The 22,294-nt window shown below is 39.2% G+C and overlaps 1 long non-coding RNA gene across 2 annotated transcripts in view; it reads right to left on the bottom strand.

The window, feature by feature from the left end:
- The window catches only part of LOC144456342 (uncharacterized), a 32,912-nt gene extending 11,101 nt beyond the window's left edge, over nucleotides 1-21,811 (bottom strand). The window contains exons 1-4 of one of the 2 annotated variants that reach the window (XR_013485425.1): nucleotides 21,531-21,811; nucleotides 7,409-7,733; nucleotides 2,785-2,902; nucleotides 637-710 (exon numbers count right to left, since the gene is read on the bottom strand). This is a non-coding gene — a long non-coding RNA (uncharacterized LOC144456342). The remainder of the gene's footprint in view (nucleotides 1-636; nucleotides 711-2,784; nucleotides 2,903-7,408; nucleotides 7,734-21,530) is intronic. The other variant, XR_013485426.1, reaches the window with a different exon arrangement.
- Between the last annotated feature and the right edge of the window lie 483 nt (nucleotides 21,812-22,294).

Here is a 22,294-nt window from a genome sequence, read left to right as displayed (position 1 = left end):
TGGGAGATGTCTACCCCATGTGAAGACTTCCCCCAGCAGAATGGGTAGATGAGAACAATTTGTTTAGACGGCCACGAAGGCTGCTGAAGCATGTGCTATGGAGTGCTTAGAGTTGGTCAGACATCCAAGACACCAAGGTTATCCCCTGCATCCTGGGCCATCACCGGTCATCTTGACTTTTGTCTTGCCACTGAACTTTGATGACTCTGGAAGAGAGAGTGAGGCTGGCGACTTTGTGCAATTCTGCCTCATTTAAATCCAGTTCACACACAAGCCATCATTCCATGATGTCATTGGTCCTCTTTGAAACAAAGGACGAACAACTTTGGTGTGAGTATTAGGTGCTTAACAGAACACTTGTTGACTTGACTTGGTGTATTCTATTGTCTAGCCTAATACATATAACACTCCCAATTTCTATTTATTGTTATTTTCTTTGATAGAGAAGTTTACCAACTATCTGTGATTGTCTTTTGTGTAACCAGTTTTTGGTGGAAGGGAGCTAAGCTAGTGAGAGTAAACTGTTGCCTTTTCCATAAGAGTGACCAGAGAAAGCAGTTTTTATCTTAAACCCGAAAAGAATTGTACCTCTAGACTATAGATATTGGATATGTGGTAGAAAGATATAATTCTAACCTGATTATCCCTCATGAAGGTAGAGAGCAAAGGAGAGATTATCCTGGAACCTGCATGATCCCTGCTGCCGTTCTCTGTAGAAGTAGAAATCACAGTGTTATGTAGGGTGGGCCAGATCCCATAGATCAGATAGATAGATAGATCAGATGTCTGTCTATATCACATGCAGGTCAGCAATCTATATTAGATGGCTCATCCACGTATATATTACATGTGGGTTGGAAAAGTAAGTCAATGGGTCATTATATAAATATTTTTTAAGTGCCCACTATATTCTAGGCACTATGCTAAGTGCTGAGGATACAAAAAGGGGCAAAAGACAGTCCTTTACTCTCTCTCTTTTTTTTTTTAGGCAATTGGGGTTAAGTGACTTGCTCAGGGTCACATAGCTAGTAAGTGTCAAGTGTTTGGTCTGAGGCTGGATTTGAACTCAGGTCCTCCTGATTTCAGGGCCAGTGCTCTATCCACCGTGCCGCCTAGCTGCCCCTATTTATTCTCTTTTTTCCCAAATAGTTTATATATTATTAGAATTAATTGTTCTTTAAATGTTTAGAAGAATTCACTTGTGAACCCATCTGGTCCTGGGGATTGCTTCTTAGGGAGTTCATTGATGGCTTGTTCAATTTCTTTTTCTAAGATGGAGTTATTTAAGTATTCTATTTCCTTTTCTGTTAATCTGAGCAATTTATATTTTTGTAAATATTCATTGATTTCACTTAGATTATCAGATTTATTGGCATATAAATGGGCAAAATAGTTCCTAATAATTTTTTTACTTTCCTCTTCTCTGATGGTGAATTAATCCTTTTCATTTTTGATACTGATAATTTGGTTTTCTTTCTTTTTTTTTTTAAATCAAATTAACCAGTGGTTTATCTATCTCATTTTTTTCCCCCATAAAACCAGCTCCTATTTATTTATTAGCTCAATATTTTTCTTACTGTCAATTTTTATTAGTCTCGCCTTTGGTTTTCAGAATTTCCAATTTGGTGTTTAATTAGAGATTTTTAATTTATTCTTTTTCTAGTTTTTTTTAGTTGCATTCCCAATTAATTGATCTGCTCTTTCTCTATTTTATTGATGTGAGAGTTTAGAAATATAAATTTTCCCTTAAGTACTGCTTTGGCTGCATTCCCATACATTTTGCCATGTTGTCTTATTGTTGTCTTCTCTGTAATGAAATTATTGATTGTTTCTATGATTTGTTTTTGACTCACTCATTCTTTAGTATTAGATTATTTCATTTCCAATTAATTTTAAATCTATCTTTCCACTGCCCTTTATTGAATGTAATTTTTATTGCATTATGATCTGAAAAGGATGCATTTAATATTTCTGCCTTTCTACATTGGATTATGAAGTTTTTGTGCCCTAATACATGGTCAATTTTTGTGTAGGTGCCATGTACCACTGAGAAAAAAGGTATATTCTTTTCTGTCTCTATTCAGTTTTCTGCAGAGGTCTATCATATCTAAATTTTCTAATTTTTTTGGCAATTGGGCTTAAGTGACTTGCCTAGGGTCATACAGCTAGTAAGTGTCAAATGTTTGGTCTGAGGCTAGATTTGAACTCAGGTCCTCCTGACTTCAGGGCTGGTGCTCTATCTACTGCACCACCTAGCTGCCCTAATCTTCTAAAATTCTATTCACCTCCTTAACTTCTTTCTTGTTTACTTTGCAGTTAGATTTATCTAGTTCTGGGAGAGGAACGTTGTGGTCCCCCACTAGTATAGTTTTGCTGTCTATTTCCTCCTGTAACTCATTTAACTTCTCCTTTAAGAATAACGATGCTAGCGGCAGCTGGGTGGTACAGTAGATAGAGCACTGGCCCTGAAGTCAGGAGAACCTGAGTTCAAATCTAGCCTCAGACCAAACACTTGACATTTACTAGCTGTGTGACCCTGGGCAAGTCACTTAACCCCAATTGCCTTTAAAAAAAAACGAATATCAATGCTGTACAAGTTGGTGCATGTTCAGTATTGATATTACTTCATTGTCTATGGTACCTTTTAGCAAGATGTAGTTTCCTTCCTTATCTCTTTTAATTAGATCTTTTTTTGTTTTTCTTTGTCTGAGATCATGATTGCTACCCCTGCTTTTTTTTTTTAATTTCAGCTGGTACATAATAGATTCTTCCCTAGCCCCTTACCTTTATTCTGTGTGTGTCTCTGCTTCAAGTGTATGTCTTGTAAACAGCATATTGTAGGATTCAGTTTTTTAATCCGCCCTGGTATCTGCTAGTCCTTTGCTATCAAGGAGCCCACAGTCTAATGAAGGAGACATGAAAACAACTATGTACAGACAAAATATACAGGATAAATTGGAGATAACTAATAAAGGAAAGATAATAGCCCTAAGAAGGGATCAGGAAAGGCTCCTTGTGGAGGTTTGCCTGCATATGATTTAGTATTAAGTCTGGTGTGTGTGTAGTATACTGTGTCATGATGTGTGTGTTTGCTAAATGTGTTTTCCCTATGTTTTAAGAGTTAATTTGGTTAATGATTTACTGTTCCTTTCACTAGCAAGCTGCCAAGTGCAAAAGACCTAAGAGGGAAAAACAAGTTATCTCCTTCTGACTGTATGTGTTTAGGGGGAGGGGAGAAAGAAGGTGATAGTTCAGCGAACTATAATTGTAGCATCACTGATTTCTTGAATGTGTCACAGCTTATCAAACTTTTGATTATAAAAAAATTAGCTGGCTTGTCTACTGAAATCTGACAATATGTATATTTATGTAGGTGAGAACAAATTTCAGCATGTGATTAACTGAAGAATTTAACAGGTATTGTGAATTTGTACACCAATATATGAGTTTGTTAGTGTGAAGAATCTGAATCCTACTTTTAAGTCATTCTTCCCTCACATACCTCTTCTCCTTCTCCTTTCTCTCTCTCCCTCTGTCTTTCTGTCTCTCATATTGTCACAATGTTCTATCTGTTCTCCCCTGTGAAGTTTATTTTTTTTTAAATCTGGGGTAGTTTTATGAACTATTCAGTCAGGAATATGTTAAAATCATTGGAATTCTAAGCCCTAGACTTGAGTCTTTTTAAAAAAATTTTAAATTTATTTATTTTTAGTTTTCAACATTTACTTCCACAAGATTTTGAGTTACAAATTTTCACCCCATCTCACCCCTCCCCCCACCCTAAGATGGCATGCATTCTGAATATCCCTTCCCCTAGTCTGTCCTCCCTTCTATCTCTCCCCCCCTTCTCTAATCCCCTTCCCTTCTATTTTCCTGTAGGCAGGATAGACTTCTGTACCCATTTCCTATATTTCTTATTTCCCAGTTGCATGTGAAAACATTTTATTTTTTAAACAGGTGTTTTTAAAACTTTGGGTTCCAAATTTTCTCCCTTCTTCCCTCCCCACCTACCCTCACTGAAAAGGCAAGCAACTCAATATAGGTTATACATGTGCAGTTATGCAAAACACTTCCATAGTAGACATGTTGTGAAAAACTAACTCTATTTCCCTTAATCCTGTCCTACCCCCCCATTTATTCTATTCTTTCTTTTGACCCTGTCCCTCCTCAGAAGTTTGCTTCTGATTACCCCTTTCCCAATCTGCCCTCCTTCTATCATCCCCTGCTCTCTTGTCCCCTTCTCCCTATTTTCCTGTAGGGTAAGACAGATTTCCATACCCAATTGAAGTGTGTATGTTATTCCCTCCTTAAGCCAAATCCTATGAGAATAAGATTCATTCATTCCCTCATTCCTCCCTGTTTCCCCTCACTGTAAGACTTTTCTTTTCTGTTTTTTGTGAGATAATTTACCCCATTCTACCTCTCCCTTCTCTTCTCCAGATAATCCTCTTCCCCTTAATTTTATTCTCCAGATATGACCCCTTAATCTTCAACTCACCCTGTCCCTCTATCTATCTATCTATATCTATATACATAATATATATTTTTTCCTCCAACTACCCTAATACTGACAAAGGTCTCATGAGTTATAAATATCATCTTTCCATGCAGGAATGTAAACAGTTCAACCTTAATAAGTCTCTTATGATTTCTCTTTCCTGTTTACCTCTTCATGTTCCACTTGAGTCTTGTATTTGAAAGTCAAATTTTCTATTCAGCTCTGGTCTTTTCATCAAGAATGCTTGAAAGTCCTCTATTTCACTGAATGACCATTTTTTCCCCTGAAGGATTATACTCAGTTTTGCTGGGTAGGTGATTCTTGGTTGTAATCCTATCTCCTTTGCCCTCCAGAATATTATATTCCATGCCCTGGTCCTTTAATGTAGAAGCTGCTAAATCTTGTGTTATCCTGATTGTGTTTCCACAATACTTGAATTGTTTCTTTCTGGCAGCTTGTAATATTTTCTCCTTGACCTGGGAACTCTGGAATTTGGCTACAATATTCCTAGGAGTTTTCCTTTGGGGATCTCTTTCAGGAGGAGATGTGGATTCTTTCAATTTCTATTTTGCCCTCTGGTTCTAAATATCAGGGCAGTTTTCCTTGATAATTTCTTGAAAGATGATGTCTAGGCTCTTTTTTTGATCATGGCTTTCAGATAGTCCAATAATTTTTAAATTCTCTCTCCTGGATCTATTTTCCAGGTCAGTTGTTTTTCCAATGAGATATTTCACATTGTTTTCTAATTTTTCATTCTTTTGGATTTGTTTTACAGTGTCTTGATTTCTCATAAAGTCACTACTTCCAATTGCTCTATTCTAATTTTTAAGGAAGTATTTTCTTCAGTAATCTTTTGGACTTCCTTTTCCATTTGGCCAATTTTCTTTTTAGGGCATTCTTCTCCTCATTGGCTTTTTGGACCTCTTTTGCCATTTGGGTTAGGCTATTTTTTAAGGTATTATTTTCTTCATTATTTTTTTGGGTCTCCTTTAGCAAGCTGTTGACTTGTTTTTCATGATTTTCTTGCATCACTCTCATTTCTCTTCCCAGTTTTTCCTCTATTTCTCTTACTTGCTTCTCAAAATCCTTTTTGAGCTCTTCCAAGGCCTGGGACTGATTCATATTTTTCTTGGAGGCTTTGGATGTAGGAGCTTTGATTTTGTTGTCTTCTGGTTGTGTTTTGATCTTCTTTGTTCACCAAAAAGATTCTATGGTCTGACTCTTTGGGCTTGCTCATGATCCCAGCCAATTACTTGAGTTTAAACTCTTTAAGGTAGAGTCTGCTTCCAATGTGGAGAATATACTGTCCCAAACTTCGGGGTTTTGTACAGCTGTTTTCAGAGATACTTCTAGGGACCTGTAAATTTTCAATTCTTCCATGGTGGTATGATAAGAGGCTAGGTGTTTACTCCTTTCCTGGCCTGTGCTCTGGTCTATGAGTGACCACAAGCCCTCTTTTCTGTCTTGGAGCTGTGAGGAGGATTTTTTCTTCACCACCACTACAAGCTCCATCACGCTGGTGCTCATCCTTGCCCCAGGAACACCACCCAGAACGTCCCAGATCCAACCATGGGCAAAGCAAGAGATTCCTGCCTCAACACTAGGAAAGAGATCTCTGCAATCCCCCTCTGATCAGCCACTCAATTCCCCCTCAGTCTGTGGGCCAGAAGCTTAGGAGGCAGCCACCACCCCGGCCGCCCTGGGAACTAGGGCTAAGACCGAGCTTTTCTCTCACCGCAGAAACAAACTTTTCCCACTGACCTTCTAAGTTGTCTTTGGCTTTTGTGGGTTGAGAGGTCTGGAAACTGCCACAGCTGCCCGCGATTCAGTCCTCTGAGGCCTGCTCCAGGTTCGCTGTGGCCTGCGCACCCACGTGCTCCTCTCCCAGCCCGGTGTGATATGCCTTTCCGATCAACCATCCAGGTTGTCTTGGGCTGGAAATTTGTTTCACTCTTTATTTTTGTGGGTTCTGCTGCTTTAGAATTTGTTTAGAGCCATTTTTTATAGGTATTTGGAGGGGTTTGGGGAGAGCTGAAGCAAGTCACTGCTTTCACTCCACCATCTTGGCTTCGCCCCGCCCCAGACTTGAATCTTGACCTAGATTATGGGTTCCCTAATTTACTTTCCATCCTTGATCTGCATTTGTAGTTTGTGCCCCTGCTACTTAACCCTTTAGTACTGTGCTGTCCTCAGAGATGTCTCCAACTGCCTATCAGACATCTTGGACTGGATGTACCATATCTTTCCCCCTAAAACTTCCCCTCTTCCTATTACTATTATATTCTCCCAGTCAGCCAGGTTTACTACTTAGTTGTCATATTTTGATTCATTACTCTCTTATCATGTCCCACATACTATCTGTTGCCTAATCTTGTAGATTCCCCCTTCCCAACATCTCTTGTTGTGTCCCCCACCTCTCCTCTGACACTGCCACCACCCTGGTGAAGGCCCTCATCATTTTCTGGTTGGTCTCTGTTCCTTGAATTTCTCCCCACTCCAGTCCATTCTCCACCCAGCTTTCAGACTGATCTATCTAAAGCCTCTGTGTGACTATGTCACATCTTATTCAGTAAACTCCAGTGGCTTCCTGTCACCCTCAGGATCAAATATGAAATCTTCTGTTTCACTTTTTAACCTTCATAACCTGGCCCTTTCCTACTTTTCCAGCCTTCTTATATTTTGCTCCTCTGCCTGTGCTCTAAAATCCAGTGACACTGGCCATCGTGCTGTTCTGCGCACGAGATGCTCCGTCTCCCAACACTGGGCATTTTCACTGGCTATCTCCTATACCTTGAATTCTCTCCATCCTCATCTCCCCATCCTGGCTTCCCTGGCTTCCTTCAAATCTTGGCTAAACTCTCACCCTCAGTAAGAAGCCTTTCCCAGTCCCCCTTAATGCTTATACCTTACCTCTGTGAGTACCTCCAATTTATCCTCAATGTATCTCATTTGTTCATAATCCTTTACATGTCTTCTTCGTCATTAAACTATGAACTCTTTAAGGGACAGATCTATTTTTGCTTTTCTTTGTATTCTTAGCACTTAACATTAATGCCTGTCACACGGCAGGTGCTTAGGAGATTCCTGTGGACAGCTCTTGAGGGCTGGCTTCTCATCAGACTTGGTTGTTGTGGCTACTGGCAGACTCTGACGTGGACCACATTTGCTGCACCTCTGCTGGCTCTGAGCTCAAAAAGCTGTCACTTGGTTCATTCCATCTCTGACACCCATTTACCTGAGATCAGCAAAGAATAAACACAAAAGGGACAGAAAAAATAGCAGCAGCATGAGTTCAGAGACCCAAGGCAACAAGGGGGAGATAAGGTAGATGCTGCTGCTTCTGCCTCTACCGCCTCTTCCCCTCCAAGCCTCTTAAAACAGTTCTTGCCTTGCTCACTATCAAGAAAGGGGAGAGACTTGGTCTGCTGGAGCCTTTTCTATGCATACTTAGTTCCAGCTCAACAGCCTACTAAATGGCATTTTATTGCCCTGCAACATGTCAACAGGAAATAGTCATACTATGCTTGTGCATGCTCTAAATCAGGAAAGAAAGAAGTCCTTTCATTAAGTATTACTACAGGCAGACTGTCTAAACATCCATGTGGACTGGCAGCAGGCAAATATTGCTCATACTCGAAGGACTGGGTCCTTTTGGACAATGCCCTTCTCCCTGTCCCACCCCTCCATTACATGCTTATTTGTATATATTATATTATTATTGTATAATTATTTTATATATAGATATAGATATACCAACTACAGACTTTTGATGGGAAGCATCAAAGTACTCACAATTTATTTAGCCTAAATATGCAATTCACTGCTCTGAGAATCAGAGACACCCTCAGGCTCAAACAGTCTGGGTCTGGAGTCAGAGGAACTGGGTTCAGATTTTGCCTCTGATGCTTACTACCTGTGTGACTTTGGGCAAATCACTTAATTTTCCTGAGTCTGAGTTTCCTGATCTGTAAAATGCAGAAGTTGGGTTACATGGTCTCTGAGGTCCCTTCAAGCTCTGAATCTGTGATCCTATAATTCTGACTAGAGTCAGAGTGTTAGAGGTAGAAATAACCTTTGAAGATGACCAGTTTCTATAGATGAGGAAATTGAAACCCACATTGGTGAAGTGATTTGACTAAATTTATACAGCTAGTAGATAACAATGTCAGGCCTCAAACTCCAGTCTACAAGTTCCCATTCCAATGCTTTGTGTCTGTTGCCTTTGATTGTTTCCCCACATCCCTCAAACCACACTGCTTTCTCCGCGTGGTCACTGCCAAGGCTTTATCTTCCAAACCCCTAGCCATAAACTGGTGTAGTAAGTCACTACATACCTCTGGGGAGCCACCTTTTGAGGAAGCTTATTCTGTTTTTTCATATATTCTTATTGGACAGCTAGTGGTATTGCATAAGTGTTCGTTGCTTTCAATGTAGTCTTCTCAGTTAGTTTTAATTTCAGAATGCCAGTGTAATGAGGATCTGACGCGTGTTCAAAGGATCTGTTGTTGTATCTCTCCATATAGAGGACCTGGGAAGACTGTGATGATGCATAAAGGAAGTGCTTTGGAAAGAATGTGAATGTTCTGTAACTGGTTTTGATTGGTTTACCACGTGTTGGAAAAGAGCTCTTTTAATGGCTGTGAAGGCATTCCAAAAGTCCTGTCAACTTCGGCTACTTCCTCTGTTGTTTCATTCTCTTTTGGCTTCATTTTGTGACTTCACAGCTCATGGCATCTAGTAAAAGGTCAAGCTGACTTTGGGAGTTTTGAAAAAATCAGGAGAGTAAGCCAGAGGAATCTAGGAGCCAGACTCCAGGCCAGGTTTCTCAGCCAGCACAGCATCAATGCCCCAAAGAGCGACCTTTGAGAGTGACCTCTGGGTCTCTTGCACAGTGGTAGCTGAGATGTGGACTCATTTGGAAGTTGGTGCTGCATCTAGAAGGGCCAGTGTTATGTAGGAACTAAGCTAGGAACTCTCTCAGAGAGTAAGGTGGTGTAAGGAAAAGTATGTCCTTGAAGTGCTAGGCAGAGTAGGGACCATGTTTACTCTTGTTATGTTGTTTTTATTGATATTTTCTGATTCACACAGTTATCTCAAATATATTTCCTCTGCTCTCTCCCAAAAAGTCACTCTATATAATTAATAGCATGTTTTTTTAAGAGAAAAAAAATCAGTATGATTGATACATTGAAAAAGTCTGAAAATGTGCAACGTGTGACATCTGTGGACCTCCCACCCCCATGAAGGAATGGATTGGGGATGCCTTCTCATATATGTTCATTCAAGTTATGTTTGATCTTTACAATTGTTATTACATTTCCCTTTGATTTTTTGGGGGTGTGGTTAGTCTATGTCTTTACATTGTAGTTATTGTTTTCTTGGCTCTGCTCACTTCACTCTGCATCAGTTCGTATAGATCTTTCCAGGATTCTCTATATTCATCACATACATCATTCCTTAGAGCACAATAATATTCCATTACGTTCATATACCACAATGTTTAGTCATGCCCCAATTGATGGGCAACTACTTTGTTTTCGATTCTTTGCTATTACAAAAAGTGCTGCTATAAACATTTTGATGTATGTTGGGACTTCTTATCAATCACTTCTTTGGGCTATAAGCCCAGTAATGGAGTCTCTGATTCAAAGGGTATGGACATCCTAGTCACTTTATTTGCACAATTTCAAAATGCTTTCCAAAATAGTCATACCATTTCATAGCTCCACCAGCAATGTATTAGTGTGACTATCTTCCCACCAACACTCCAGCACTTTTTACCATCTTTGACAATTTGCAGGAACTGAAGAAAAACCTGAGGTTAGTTTTGATTTGGATTTCTGTTCTTATTAGTGATTTGGAGCATTTTTTCATGTGGTCGTGAATACTTTGCCATTCTTCTTTTGAAAACTGTTCATATCCTTTGGCCACTTATTTACTGGAGAATGGCTATTAATCTTATATATGCTTTCACTATCTTTTTGAAGTAAATATTCTTTTATAAAAAAACCTAGCCATGTAGCTAAATGAAGTTAGAATGCTAGTGATAGGCCCCGAACAATAGGAGGAATACAGCTTGCGGTGGCTTGAGCCAGTGGTTCAGTGCAACAAGTAGATCTGTACAAATGAAATTACCCCCATCCCCGAGGCATTCTAGAACCCTGAGGGGAGATGTGGTCTTTTCAAGCCTCAGGTAGTAGGGCCCAGAGTATGTGTACCATACCAGTAAACCTCTCAACACATTCAGTCATGGCCTTCTCCTTGGTTTCTTAATGCTCATAGTATTTTTTCTGGAAGAGTTACCAATTGGTTTGGTGTGACATCCAGATTCAAACTTGACATCTTCAGACTCTATCTTTCCTTAGTGTACCCTAAGAATTTTATACTTATTAAGTTCAAATGACATTTTTCTGTCACTGGAGAAAGATGAGATGAAGGAGCTGTTTAATGTTTATTTGCTTTTTTTCTTGTAGTTTGATTCACCTACGTACATCAAATGATTAAGAAGATGCTTTAGTTATTTAGTCTCTTTAATTTGGAAGCCATATTTACATCTGTTTAGGAACGTTGATAATACATTTAAGGCTAGACAAAGATATAATGAGCTTATGCTCTCTCCCTAAAAAATGACGTGTTTTATGTCAATTGTTCTTGACATTATCATGTTGGTGTATTTTAAATAGAGAACAGTTTTCCATGTGGACATCAAATACGCTAGCATTTTCACTATACAAGTATTTATTTTATATGTTTGTAGTGCATGATAAGTCATAGATACGGGGCTGAGTCAGGCCCTTGAAGTTGTCAACAATGGCAGTATAAACGTGTACCTTCAAGTACTATTCAATAATTATTGAATCAATAATAAGTTGCTCTTGGCACCCTTTAGGACTTCTTGGCAGTCTTTTTTTGCTCCTCAATCAATCTATTGCTTTGTGGAAAGTACATAAACACACAGTTGGTCTATGTTTATAGGGGTTCTTGGTGTTACCATCTTTTAGTAGTAGATATGTGATATCTTCTTTTAAGAAAGATGCACAAGTTCCTACCCATTCTTTGAAACCCAGTTCAATTACTTACTTTTTCATGGAGACTTTCCTGATCTCCCCAGAGAGGGACATGGATTTCGTATAGCATTTAGTTTTGCAATGCTGAAATCTACTTCTTGTCCCATAATATTTTAGATGATTGTTATCTGTATTTGTGTATCTAACCTTGCATCTCTCCCAGTACCTTATCTAGCACTCTGCATGTAGTAGGTGTTTCATAAATGTTTGTAGAACATGCATAACCTTAAAAAAAAAAAGAAAGATACAGTTACTTGGTACTGGATAAGAAATAGAGTGGTGGATCAATGGAATAGGTTAGGTACACAAGACACAGTAGTCAATTACTATAGTAATCTCCAAAGAGATCATAAAAGAGGGAAAAGGGCCCACATGTACAAAAATATTTATAGTAGCTTTTATTGTGGTGGCAAAGAATTGGAAATTGAGGGGATGCCCATCAATTGGGGAATAGGGGGACAAGTTGTGGAATACTCTTGTGCTATAAGAAATGGATTTCAGAAAAACCTGGAAAAACTTACATGAACTGATGCTGAGTGAAGTGAGCAGAACCAGGAGAACATTATACAAGTAACAGCAACATTGTGAGATGATCAACTCTGATAGGTTTAGCTCTTCTTAGCAAATCAATGATCTAAGACAGCTCCAAAAGACTCATGATGGAAAATGCTATCCACATCCAGAGAAAGAACTATGGAGTCTGAATGTAGATGGAAACATACTATTTTCACTTTTGTTCCATGGTTTTTCCATTTTGTTCTGATTCTTTTTTCACAACATGACTAATGTGGAAATATGTTTAATATGATTATATATGTATAGCCTATATTAGATTATATGCCATCTTGGGAGAGGGAAAGGAGAGGGAAAATTTTAGAGTTCAAAATCTTATAAAAGTGAATGTTGAAAACTAAAAATAAATAAAAAGTAAAAAGAAAGATACAGTCTACTCTGTTTTCTACTGCCTACCCTGCTTTCCTACCTCCTCCTTATGTGAGACAGGGGTGAGAACTCTATGAGACTGTAAGCTCCTTGAGGGCACAGACTGTCTTTCTTTTTATTATCCCCACACAGTAGAAGAGTGCCTAACACAAGGTAGGTACTTAATAAATGTTTATTGAATTGGATTGGATTAAACTGGATTCTTCAGTTTCCTTGCAATTAGGTAACAAAACCTAGAATGTAAAATAAATTTATTACACGTTAAAAAAAAGAAATATACAGTTAGACTTGCACGTGAGAGGAAACTGGTAAAGTGCTTCACCAGTAATTTATGCTCCACTTAGAAGCATTTGAGTCAATAATTGTGGAGCTTATCAGGCCCCATGGGCTTTTCTTTCTGTCGTCCATATATTACTGGTGCACAAGTTTTCTGTATCTTATTTGATCCACCTTGCTTTTTTGTTGGGTTGGACTTAGTGTGACCATACAGGCAGCCAGCAATTTTCCAATTCCTGTTTCCTTGGGGTTTTCTTCTTTCTCTTCCTGTAGAAAAGGGTCAGAATGATGTTGAATTGTTTATTTTGTTCTTTGTGCTGCTTTATCTCCTTGTATCACTTTAACCTTTTGATTTTTGTTTTCAGTTGCTAATTAGGGGAATCTAGAATTCCCAATATACTTTTGTTTTCTATATTCCTTTCTATATATTTCCTTTCTTGCTGTCTTTTTTTTTTTCAGGCAGTTAGGGTTAAGTGGCTTGCCCAGGGTCACACAGCTAGTAAGTGTCAAGTGTTTGGTCTGAGGCCGGATTTGAACTCAGGTCCTGCTGACTTCAGGGCGGGTGCTCTATCCACTGCACCACCTAGCTGCCGCCTTGTCGTCTTTAAGGTCTACATAGAGTTTCAATTTTCTACTGTGATTGGTGTTGTTCAGTTGTTTCAGTCGTGTCTGACTCTTTATGACCCCATTTGGGGTTTTCTTAAAATGGTTTGCCATTTCCTTCTCCTGCTCATTTTACATGTGAGAAAACTAAGGCAAACAGGGTTGAGTGAGTTGCCGAGGGTCACATAGCTTCTAAGTGTCTGAGGCCAGATTTGAACTCACTCAGGAAATGTCTTACTGACTTTAGGCTCCATGCTCTATCTAGTGCACCACCCAATCGACTATGAGTACCAACTAAATATTATTTTATAATCATTCAGTGCCTCTCTATGGTTCTTCAGTAGTTTTCTCAAATAATTTCTGCCTTGGTCATTTTTTATTCCAGTTGTTAGGAGTATTCCTTGATAGTTCTATTTTATTTCCTATGGTTCTTGCCATGGCAACAGCTGGAGTATATATTGTTTTTTTCAGGCCTTAAATGTTTTTTACATATTCTATCAAATATGTGGGAGAATGTGTTGTTTCTTGATGGCTATGGCAAATGCCTTTTTTGAATTGCTCTGTTTTGGTATAGTTTGTCTGCTTGTTGGGTTCATGCCATAAAAACTAAAACAAACAAACCACACTTTTGAAATTCCAGTCTAAGTTTGGTCATCAGTACTTCAAAATTATTTAAGACACCAGTGTAATTTTACATTATTTTACTTTATTTTTATTTTTTGTTGTTCTGAACTCAGTATGCACGATCATGAACATTTCCATATAACAGTAAGAACAGAAAAAGAGTACTGTGTAAGAAACTGTGACTATCCACTATACCTACTGGTTTCCTAACACTTTGTGCTTGTCTGGGTCTCCCTCTGAACCTCTTTTTTTTTTCTGTACTTTCTTTAATACTTTATTGATGCTTTTTGAAGACAATGATTAATAACCAATTATGAGGGAGATCCAGGCTTTTTCCCTGTCCTAGTTCCTTGTTTGAAGCCCAGCCATTGAAGGACATTACTGACTTCTACCAAAAATGTATCTCATCTAGACCATCTTATCTAGGTGAATTTCTACCCATTGTGTCTACTCAGGTTTAGATGGAGATACATTCTTTTATGAGATCGCCCAAGGCTGAGCAATTTAGAAATAAATGACATAATCAAGGTTACATTCCTCCAGCCCATCATGGAGTGGGTCCATCTCTCATTGTAATATTCATTCTCTCATTAATTGTTAGCCAATCAGAGTTGATTGTCACTCTTCCAAGAGCATATAAACTCTGAGCCCACCAGCATGAGTTGTCTTTGGTCTGAGAGAGATGGCCAAACAACCATTCCTTTTATTAATAAAATGTCAGCATTATTAATAAAATGATTAATTACCCAGAAATTGTCACTCACATTTTTAAAAAATGTCACATCATTTAATCTCTCTCTCTCTCCATCTCTTTGGCAAGCTTATAACTAGCTCCTCTTCTGCCACTTCCTCCTCTATCCCAAAATGCCCTTGTCATGTAACAAATAAACAGTCAGGCAAACAAATCCACATGTTGGCTGTGTCTGAAAATGTAAGTCTCATAATCTATTGATATAATCATTATTGCTTTTGCTATTAATATTCTATGTTGTTTTCCTAATATTGAACTAACCCTGAATTCCTGGTGTAAATCCAACCTGATCATAATGTAAAGTCTTTTAAATTTATTGTTGTATCCTCTTTTTTTTAACTAATCATTTTTTTCCATTTATATACATTAAGAATATATGTCTATATTTTCTTTCTGTGCTTTGTCTCTCCCTGGTTTAGTTACCAAGACTGTATTTGCCTTTTGGAATATTGTATTTCAGATATTCTCTTCTTTAATAGTAGTAGCTGCCAAATTATGTGTGATCCTGCCTATAGTTCTTTGGTAATGGAATTCTTTTCTGGCTGCTTGTTGTATTTTCTTTTTGACTTGGAAACTCTGGATTTTATCCATGACATTCCTGGGAACTTTCATTTTTGGTATTTCTTTCAGAAAGTAGCCATTGGATTTAAAATTTTTTTCACTTTGCACTCTGGTTCTAATAAATCTAAGTAGTTTTCATTTATGATTTCTTGAAATGTAGTATCCAGGCTTTTTTTTTTTTGGTCAAGGTTTTCAGGCTGTTAGATGATTCTTATATAATTTTTCCTTGACATGTTTTTCAGGTCAATTGTTTTTGATAATAGATATTTATATTACCTTCTATTTTTTTCAATCTTTGGATTTTGTTCCAATATTTCTTGTCTTATACTTGTTGATTTCAGTTTGTTCCACTCTAATTTTCAGGGAGTCTGTTATTTGGATAAAAGCTTACCACCTTCTGTTCTAATTATTCATTCTCCTAATTCCTTCCTATTTAGCTCTCACTTAATTTATAATTTCATTTTTTATCCTTTGGTTTACATCTTCCAGGTACTTTTGTAGTCCTTTTGGCTAAACAATTTTCATCTTTGACATTCTGGGTTTTCCTCTTGGTAATTCCTTTTTTGTTGTTTTGGGGTTTTTTTGCAAGGCAATCGGGGTTAAGTGACTTGCCCAGGGTCCCTCTTGGTAATTCATGACCCATAATATTTCTTCCTGGTGTTTAGTGTATTTTGTTTATTCATATTTCTAGCTTTAGTTTTTGATACGAGACTTTGTGCTAGGGCCATTCTCTGTTCCCTTCCTGAACTCTTAGATGGGATATCTAGTCCCTGTTTGTTCCTGCCCTTCTTTTCCTAGGATCCTGTTTCTCTGGCTGACATTTTTTTTGTTTCCTCTCAGAGCACTGTCAGGCTTCACTGGCTGTGGACAAGCTCTATAATTATCTATCCCTGATCAAGGCACTGAGTTTCCATTTGTCTCCCCTGGGGCTTCTTTGATCTTGTAATGATCATGGGTCATTTTTGTCCTCCCCCAGGGCCTCCTGTGCATGATTTTTTTTCCTCTCCAGAGCTTTCTTGATCAGGTTGATGGAAGAATAGTTAGGAAAGAGAGAGAGAAAGTGAGTTTATTAAGCATTTATTTTGTATCAGACATCATGCTAAGCACTGAGGATACAGATACAAGCAAGCAGGAGAGTCCTTGCCTTCAGGCAGCTTACATTCTAAGGGATGAAGACTACATACACACATAGGAGTGCTGGGAAGTGAGAGAGAGCACCCTTTGCAGCATGGTGAAGAGATGACTTGGAAGTAGCATAGAGGCCTGGGCCCTGGCAAGATAAAGTAAGTGAAAGCCCACTTATCAGAGCCAGTAGAATCAAAGATGGAATCCAAGGGTTTGGTGGGAGGGAGATGAGGATGATGGCCAGAGATGAGAAGTCATGATGTGATGAGGACACTGGGTGGTCTGTGACATCCCTGGCACTTCCTTTATCAGGGCCCTGGAGAGTGTTCTTTCCTCCCCTTCAGATTCCTTGGTCAGTGTGCTGGCTTATCTTCTGTTTCCCCAGAGAACTTCCCCAGTTAGATGCTACCATTTCTATCCCATCTAGGGTTTCCCCTATTGCCATGGCACTAGGCAGCCTTCTGTCCTCTCTGGGGCTTCCTTGATTACAGTGCTGGGGGTGGGGTGGGGTTCTTTCTGCTTTAAGGCTTTTCTGGTCAGGATGCTGCTGTGGACTTCCTTGTTCAGGGTCGTGCCGCTGGTTTCTGCTCTTTTTAACTGTGCTGGTCCTGGCTTCTATGGGAGTACTTCTGTGTTACTCTCTATGGTGTCCACAGCTTCTTGCTATCTTTTTGTGCATTCCTGGGCTGGATGAAAGAACTCTGATGCTTCTGTTTGGATTTCTTGATTAATGTTCATTTGGTGCTTTGCCTTGATCATTGCTAGAGTAAAAGTGGAGTAGTTGGTCTTTTGTGTAACCCCTCATGCTTCCTTTCTCACCAGGAGTCCTTTTCAGGAGCATTTCAAGGCTGGCAGGCAGCCAGCTACCTTTTCTGGTCTCACCCTTTCTTTCAACTTTCTTTAAGTGGCTTCACTGAATTCTAAGATGTCTGAACCTGCTAATATGGTATGGTATGAAGCAGGTAGTATGGTGTAGTAAAAATAGTGCTGTATTTGAAATCAGGGAACCTAGATTGAAATCCTAGCTCTCCCACTTATTATTCAGTGGCCTTGAGTAAGTCACTTCTCCCTTTGGGCTTCATCTTTAAAAGGAGAGGGCTGGACTCCAAGGTTCCTTCCAGCTCTAAATCCTATCTATGAAAATCCAGGAAACTACCCTCTGGAGTCCCCTGCCATGGGTTTCAGATTCAGATTCACCGGTTTTAATCCCTGTGTTCTGCATTGACAGTTTTTTTTTAACTTTTTTTTTAATGGGCAATTGGGGTTAAGTGACTTGCCCAAGGTCACACAACTAGTAAGTGTCAAGTGTTTGATCTGAGGCCGGATCTGAACTCAGGTCCTCTTGACTTCAGGGCCAGTGCTCTATCCATGCATTGATAGCTAAGATAAGCTCACTTCAGTAGAGACACAACTGAACAGCAAAAGAGGCAGAAAAGAAGACATTGAGGGGAGCCAGAAGAGGAAATGCTTGTGCTTCTAGTTGACACAGCCGTAGACATCAGCACGGGATGTGCAAAAAATTTGCAAGTGACCACAAAGATTTTTATCTGCCTACCTTCTCTTGTTATGTTACTCTCCCTCCTCCACCTGAAAGTGAGTGAGTTCACCTGCCCATGACTAAGAAGTAGTACTAGACAAAATCTAACTTTTTCCCCTTCCAACATTTCTAGCTTCACTTTGATGTATACTACAGAAGGGACGCCGTTCTTGAAGCCACAAATCCTCTCCCTTCAGAGCTTCTGAATTCACTCACGCTTCTCAGGCCATACCATAACTTCAGGGCACTTGGCCTCCACACATGGGTCTAAACTCCTAACTTCCTCACTAACTCACTCACTCTTATTTTCACCCTTCAGGGAAATTCTAAAATATACAATCTCAGGATATACCCCGAGCTCAAAAACACTCATTCGGAAGGCGCTCATCCCAGTGGTGAACACCCACAACAGCGTGACCGGCCTCCGGACTACCCAACAATATATACTAGTGCTTTGGCTCTCCTCCTTGCAGCCATGCCTTAGTGGCAGGAGATGAGGTGGAAATCTTCTAGAAGAAATCATAAGGTTCTATTATCTAGAGCTGGAAGGGATGCCAGGGACTGTCCAAATCAACCCCTTCACTTTATAGATAGGAAAAATGAACCCTACGGAGATTAAATGAACTGTCCAAACTCACATAGGTATCAGGAGTGCAGCAAACACCTGCCTCTCTTTTCCTCTCTGCCCTATGAGATTTCTAGCTTCCAGACAGCCTTTTGATGTATGCAGCTAGTACAGCTAGGTCCCAGTTTCTGTATTCGAATTTGCATTATTTCAAATTATATTGAATTACATTATATATATTATATGAATTATATTATATTGAAAATATGGTGATTAGTTCTAGCCCAATAGAAATATATAGTGTGAATTTTCATCTGGTTCTCCTCCTACCTGTCTGACCACTCCTTCTCTGTTTCCTTTTCTGGATCCTCATCCCGATCATGTCCTTTAACTATAGGTATTCCTCAGGGTTCTGTTCTCTCTTCTCCTTTTATAGCACTTTGCTTGGTGATCTCAACAGCTCTCATGGATTTAATTATCAAATTTATTCTGATAATTCTCAAATCTACCTGTTCGGCCCCAATCTTTCTGCTGACTTCCAGTCTTGCATCTCCAATTGCCTTTCAGACATCTTGAATTGGATATCCAGTAGACATCACAAATTCAACATGTCTAAAGCCAAATTCATTATCTTTCTTCCCAAAAGCTGCCATCTTCTATCTTCTGAGAGAAATGTGTAGCTTATTTATGTATTCTGAACTTCCCTCTATACATTTAAAAACATTACAATGCCCCTCTTTTTTTGGTGGATGTTACAATTTCTATCCCTCTCACCTATATCCCATATTAACTAAGAATAAGAGTGGGGGGGGAACCCCTTATAACAAATAAGGATGTTCAAGCAAAATGAAGCCACATAGTAGTGTTGTCCAAAAATGTATATCTTTGCACCTTGTGTCCATCACCTTCTCTGTTAGCAGGTGGTAACATGCTTTATCTTAGCTCCTCTGGAGATACAGCTAATGCTTTGATCAGAGTTTTAAAGACTTTCAAAGTAGTTTTTCTTTACAATTTTTTTTGTCCATGTTATCCTTGTTCTGCTCACTTCTCTGCTAGTTTATATTACCCAGGATTCTCATAAATAGTGTCTTGTCATTTTTCATGGCACAATAATATTCCATTACTTTCATATTCCAAAACTGGTTTAACTATTCCCTTATTGTCTAAGAAGTAATCTAAGGCACCTACCATCTTATGTTCTAGTTCTTTTCTTCCCCACCTCACTTCCCCTCTTTTAGTCCCTGCTTCATGATAAAGAAATAGATTGGCTTGTGACTATTCACTTCCTAATATCATCCTCCCTCTTAACATCCCCCCTTTCCACCCACACTTGTCTCCCTGCTACTTTTGGTGTGTTTCTACACTAAATTGTTTGTGTGGGTTCAACCTTCCTTTTTCCATTTCATATGGAAGGTTCATCTGATGCCCACAGCCCCCATCCTTTCCACAATGTTGTATAATCATACTCAAACATCTCAATCACCTGAAGGAGTAAGTTTAACCCCCTTCTTTCTTTTTTTTTTTATATCAGTGCATTTCTTCTTTTACCCTCCCTTCTATTTCTCCTCTTCAAACCTGCAGATCAGAACCAATCACCTTGTTCTGCCTCCATCTGTTTTTCTTATTTAACTCCCTCAATATCCTTTGAAGACATTGTAGTTCTTAAAGGACACTAGTTTCTTCTCCCCCTTTAGAATGTGGACACTACATCATCACACAGCTCCTTTTAATTGCTCAGATAAATTTACTTTTCTGGGTTTCTCTGGATTCTTATGTTTACATTTCAAAGTTCATCTTTTCAACAGGAAATGCTTGAAAGCTCCCTGTTCCATTAAAAATCCATTTCTCCCCTGTAGTATTATACTCAGATTCGCAGGGCAAGTTATATTCTTGGTTATAAGTTATCTCTTTTGCCAGTTGAAATATTGTATTCCAAGATCTCCTCTGGTTTTTCTTTTTGGTTGCTTGTAGCATTTTTTTTTTTTTGGTACAGGAACTCTGGATTTTGGCTATGACGTTCCTGGGACCTGTCTTTTTTTGGGCTCCTTTTAGGAGATTATCAGTAAATTTTTTTCTATCTTTGCTTTGCACTCTAGTTCTAATATATTTAGTTTTCATTTGTGGTTTCTTGAAATATACTGTCCAGACTTTTTTAAAAATTAAAAATCATGGTTTTCAGGGAATCTAATGATTTTAAATGATCTCTCCTTGGCCTTCTTCCTCACTTTTTCCTTAGTGTATTCCTTTTTGCCCTTTTCTTTCCTCCTTAAAAATGTATGCAGAACGCAGATTTAAGTTTAATCTTCATTATTAACATTTGCCCCATCATTTTCTTAAGTCTAGACAATCAACACAACAATAAATCAAGAATTTATTTGTAGCATTTGTGGAACTCTAAAGTATAAATGCTCACACTGAAGATTTAACGATCTGGTTTTTTTTTTTTAGTAGAATAGGACCCAGGACATTCCTGGCCCAAGGGCACACAGCTAATAAATGGTAAAACCAGAATGGGAACTGAAGTCTCCTGTCCCCTAGACTACTTCTATTTCCTGGCGCCAGGGGGACCCCCTTTTCCCACGATTCAGGAGCCAAGGGTTCATCCCAAACCTTGTTTTCTAACCCTTTCCTCCCCTCTCCGTGGCCCTTAACCATACTCTGAAATCTCATCTATTCTTAAAGACCAAGTTCAGGTGCCGCTTCCTCCATCAAGTTTTTCATCTTCCCCCCAAACTGGAAAGAATCCATCCTGGGACATGGAAGCACTTTGTCCCTCTCCTATTCATTTTTACTATATTTGGTAGAGTAGTGATTTGTGACTTGATATCGTCTCCCCTGCTAGACTGTCAGGTCCTCTAGGATTTTTCCCTCCTCTGAAATCATTTAGCATTTAAAGCCTCTAGCACACAATCTCATACTTGATTATAGTACTGATTCAACTCTAGTCCATTTCATCCAATGAAAAAACAAAAATAGCCTACCTTGTGAAAAGACTCAGGTTCAAATCTAAGGATACGCAGGTGAGTACTCACTGCTTGTAGAAAGTGAAAGCAAAATCGGCTGAATCAGAGGCTGTTTTGCTGCCTGTAAAGTTCTCCTTCCTGGGGCTTTGTTGAGTGGTGACTGTATCATGGAGGCTGATATGCTGGAGGTTCTGAGATATATGGCCTGGGGCCAGAGCCCACAGTCTGGCCAGTGGCAGCCACAGTGTTGGAGCAGATGACATCATCCTAGGAGGGAACATGACAGCATGTGCAGTCACTCAGGGGATAAATCTTCCCCATCCTACTCTGCTACAGGATCTTGAATAACCTGCTTAGTGCTCTCCCCCTTCTTGCACTATCTTCCCCCTTCCTCTCTGCCAACCCAGTTATGACCCTAGGTCTAGCCCTTTCCATGAAGCCTTCCCTCCTACTCTTCAAGTCACATTGATTTTTCTACAAGCAGTTTCCAAATCCAGTATGACGGATGCTCTTTTCTCCCGAGCTAGCATCTCTGCCTCCTGTAGGCTACCAGCCCTCAGGGACCAGTTGGACACTAACATTCAACTCCTAGAGTGTCTAGGATTCAACCTCCCTTAGATTTCAAAGGTCTGACTCCATCAGAGCCTCCAGCATCTCATCCATGCCCTCAAGCACCTCAGCAACAGGCTCTACCTGACTACGAACAACATCATCTCTGTTTGAAGATGACAAAAATTTGTTGAGAAGTTTTGGGGAGACACCAAGATGCTATATGGGTCAGG

The sequence above is a fragment of the Phascolarctos cinereus genome, unplaced genomic scaffold, assembly GCF_003287225.1.
Source record: "Phascolarctos cinereus isolate Bilbo 61053 unplaced genomic scaffold, phaCin_HiC Scaffold_3;HRSCAF=262, whole genome shotgun sequence".
NCBI classification, from domain to species: Eukaryota; Metazoa; Chordata; class Mammalia; order Diprotodontia; family Phascolarctidae; genus Phascolarctos; species Phascolarctos cinereus.
Note: the sequence above shows the minus strand (reverse complement) of the source record. Positions and strands in the feature narration are given on the sequence as shown.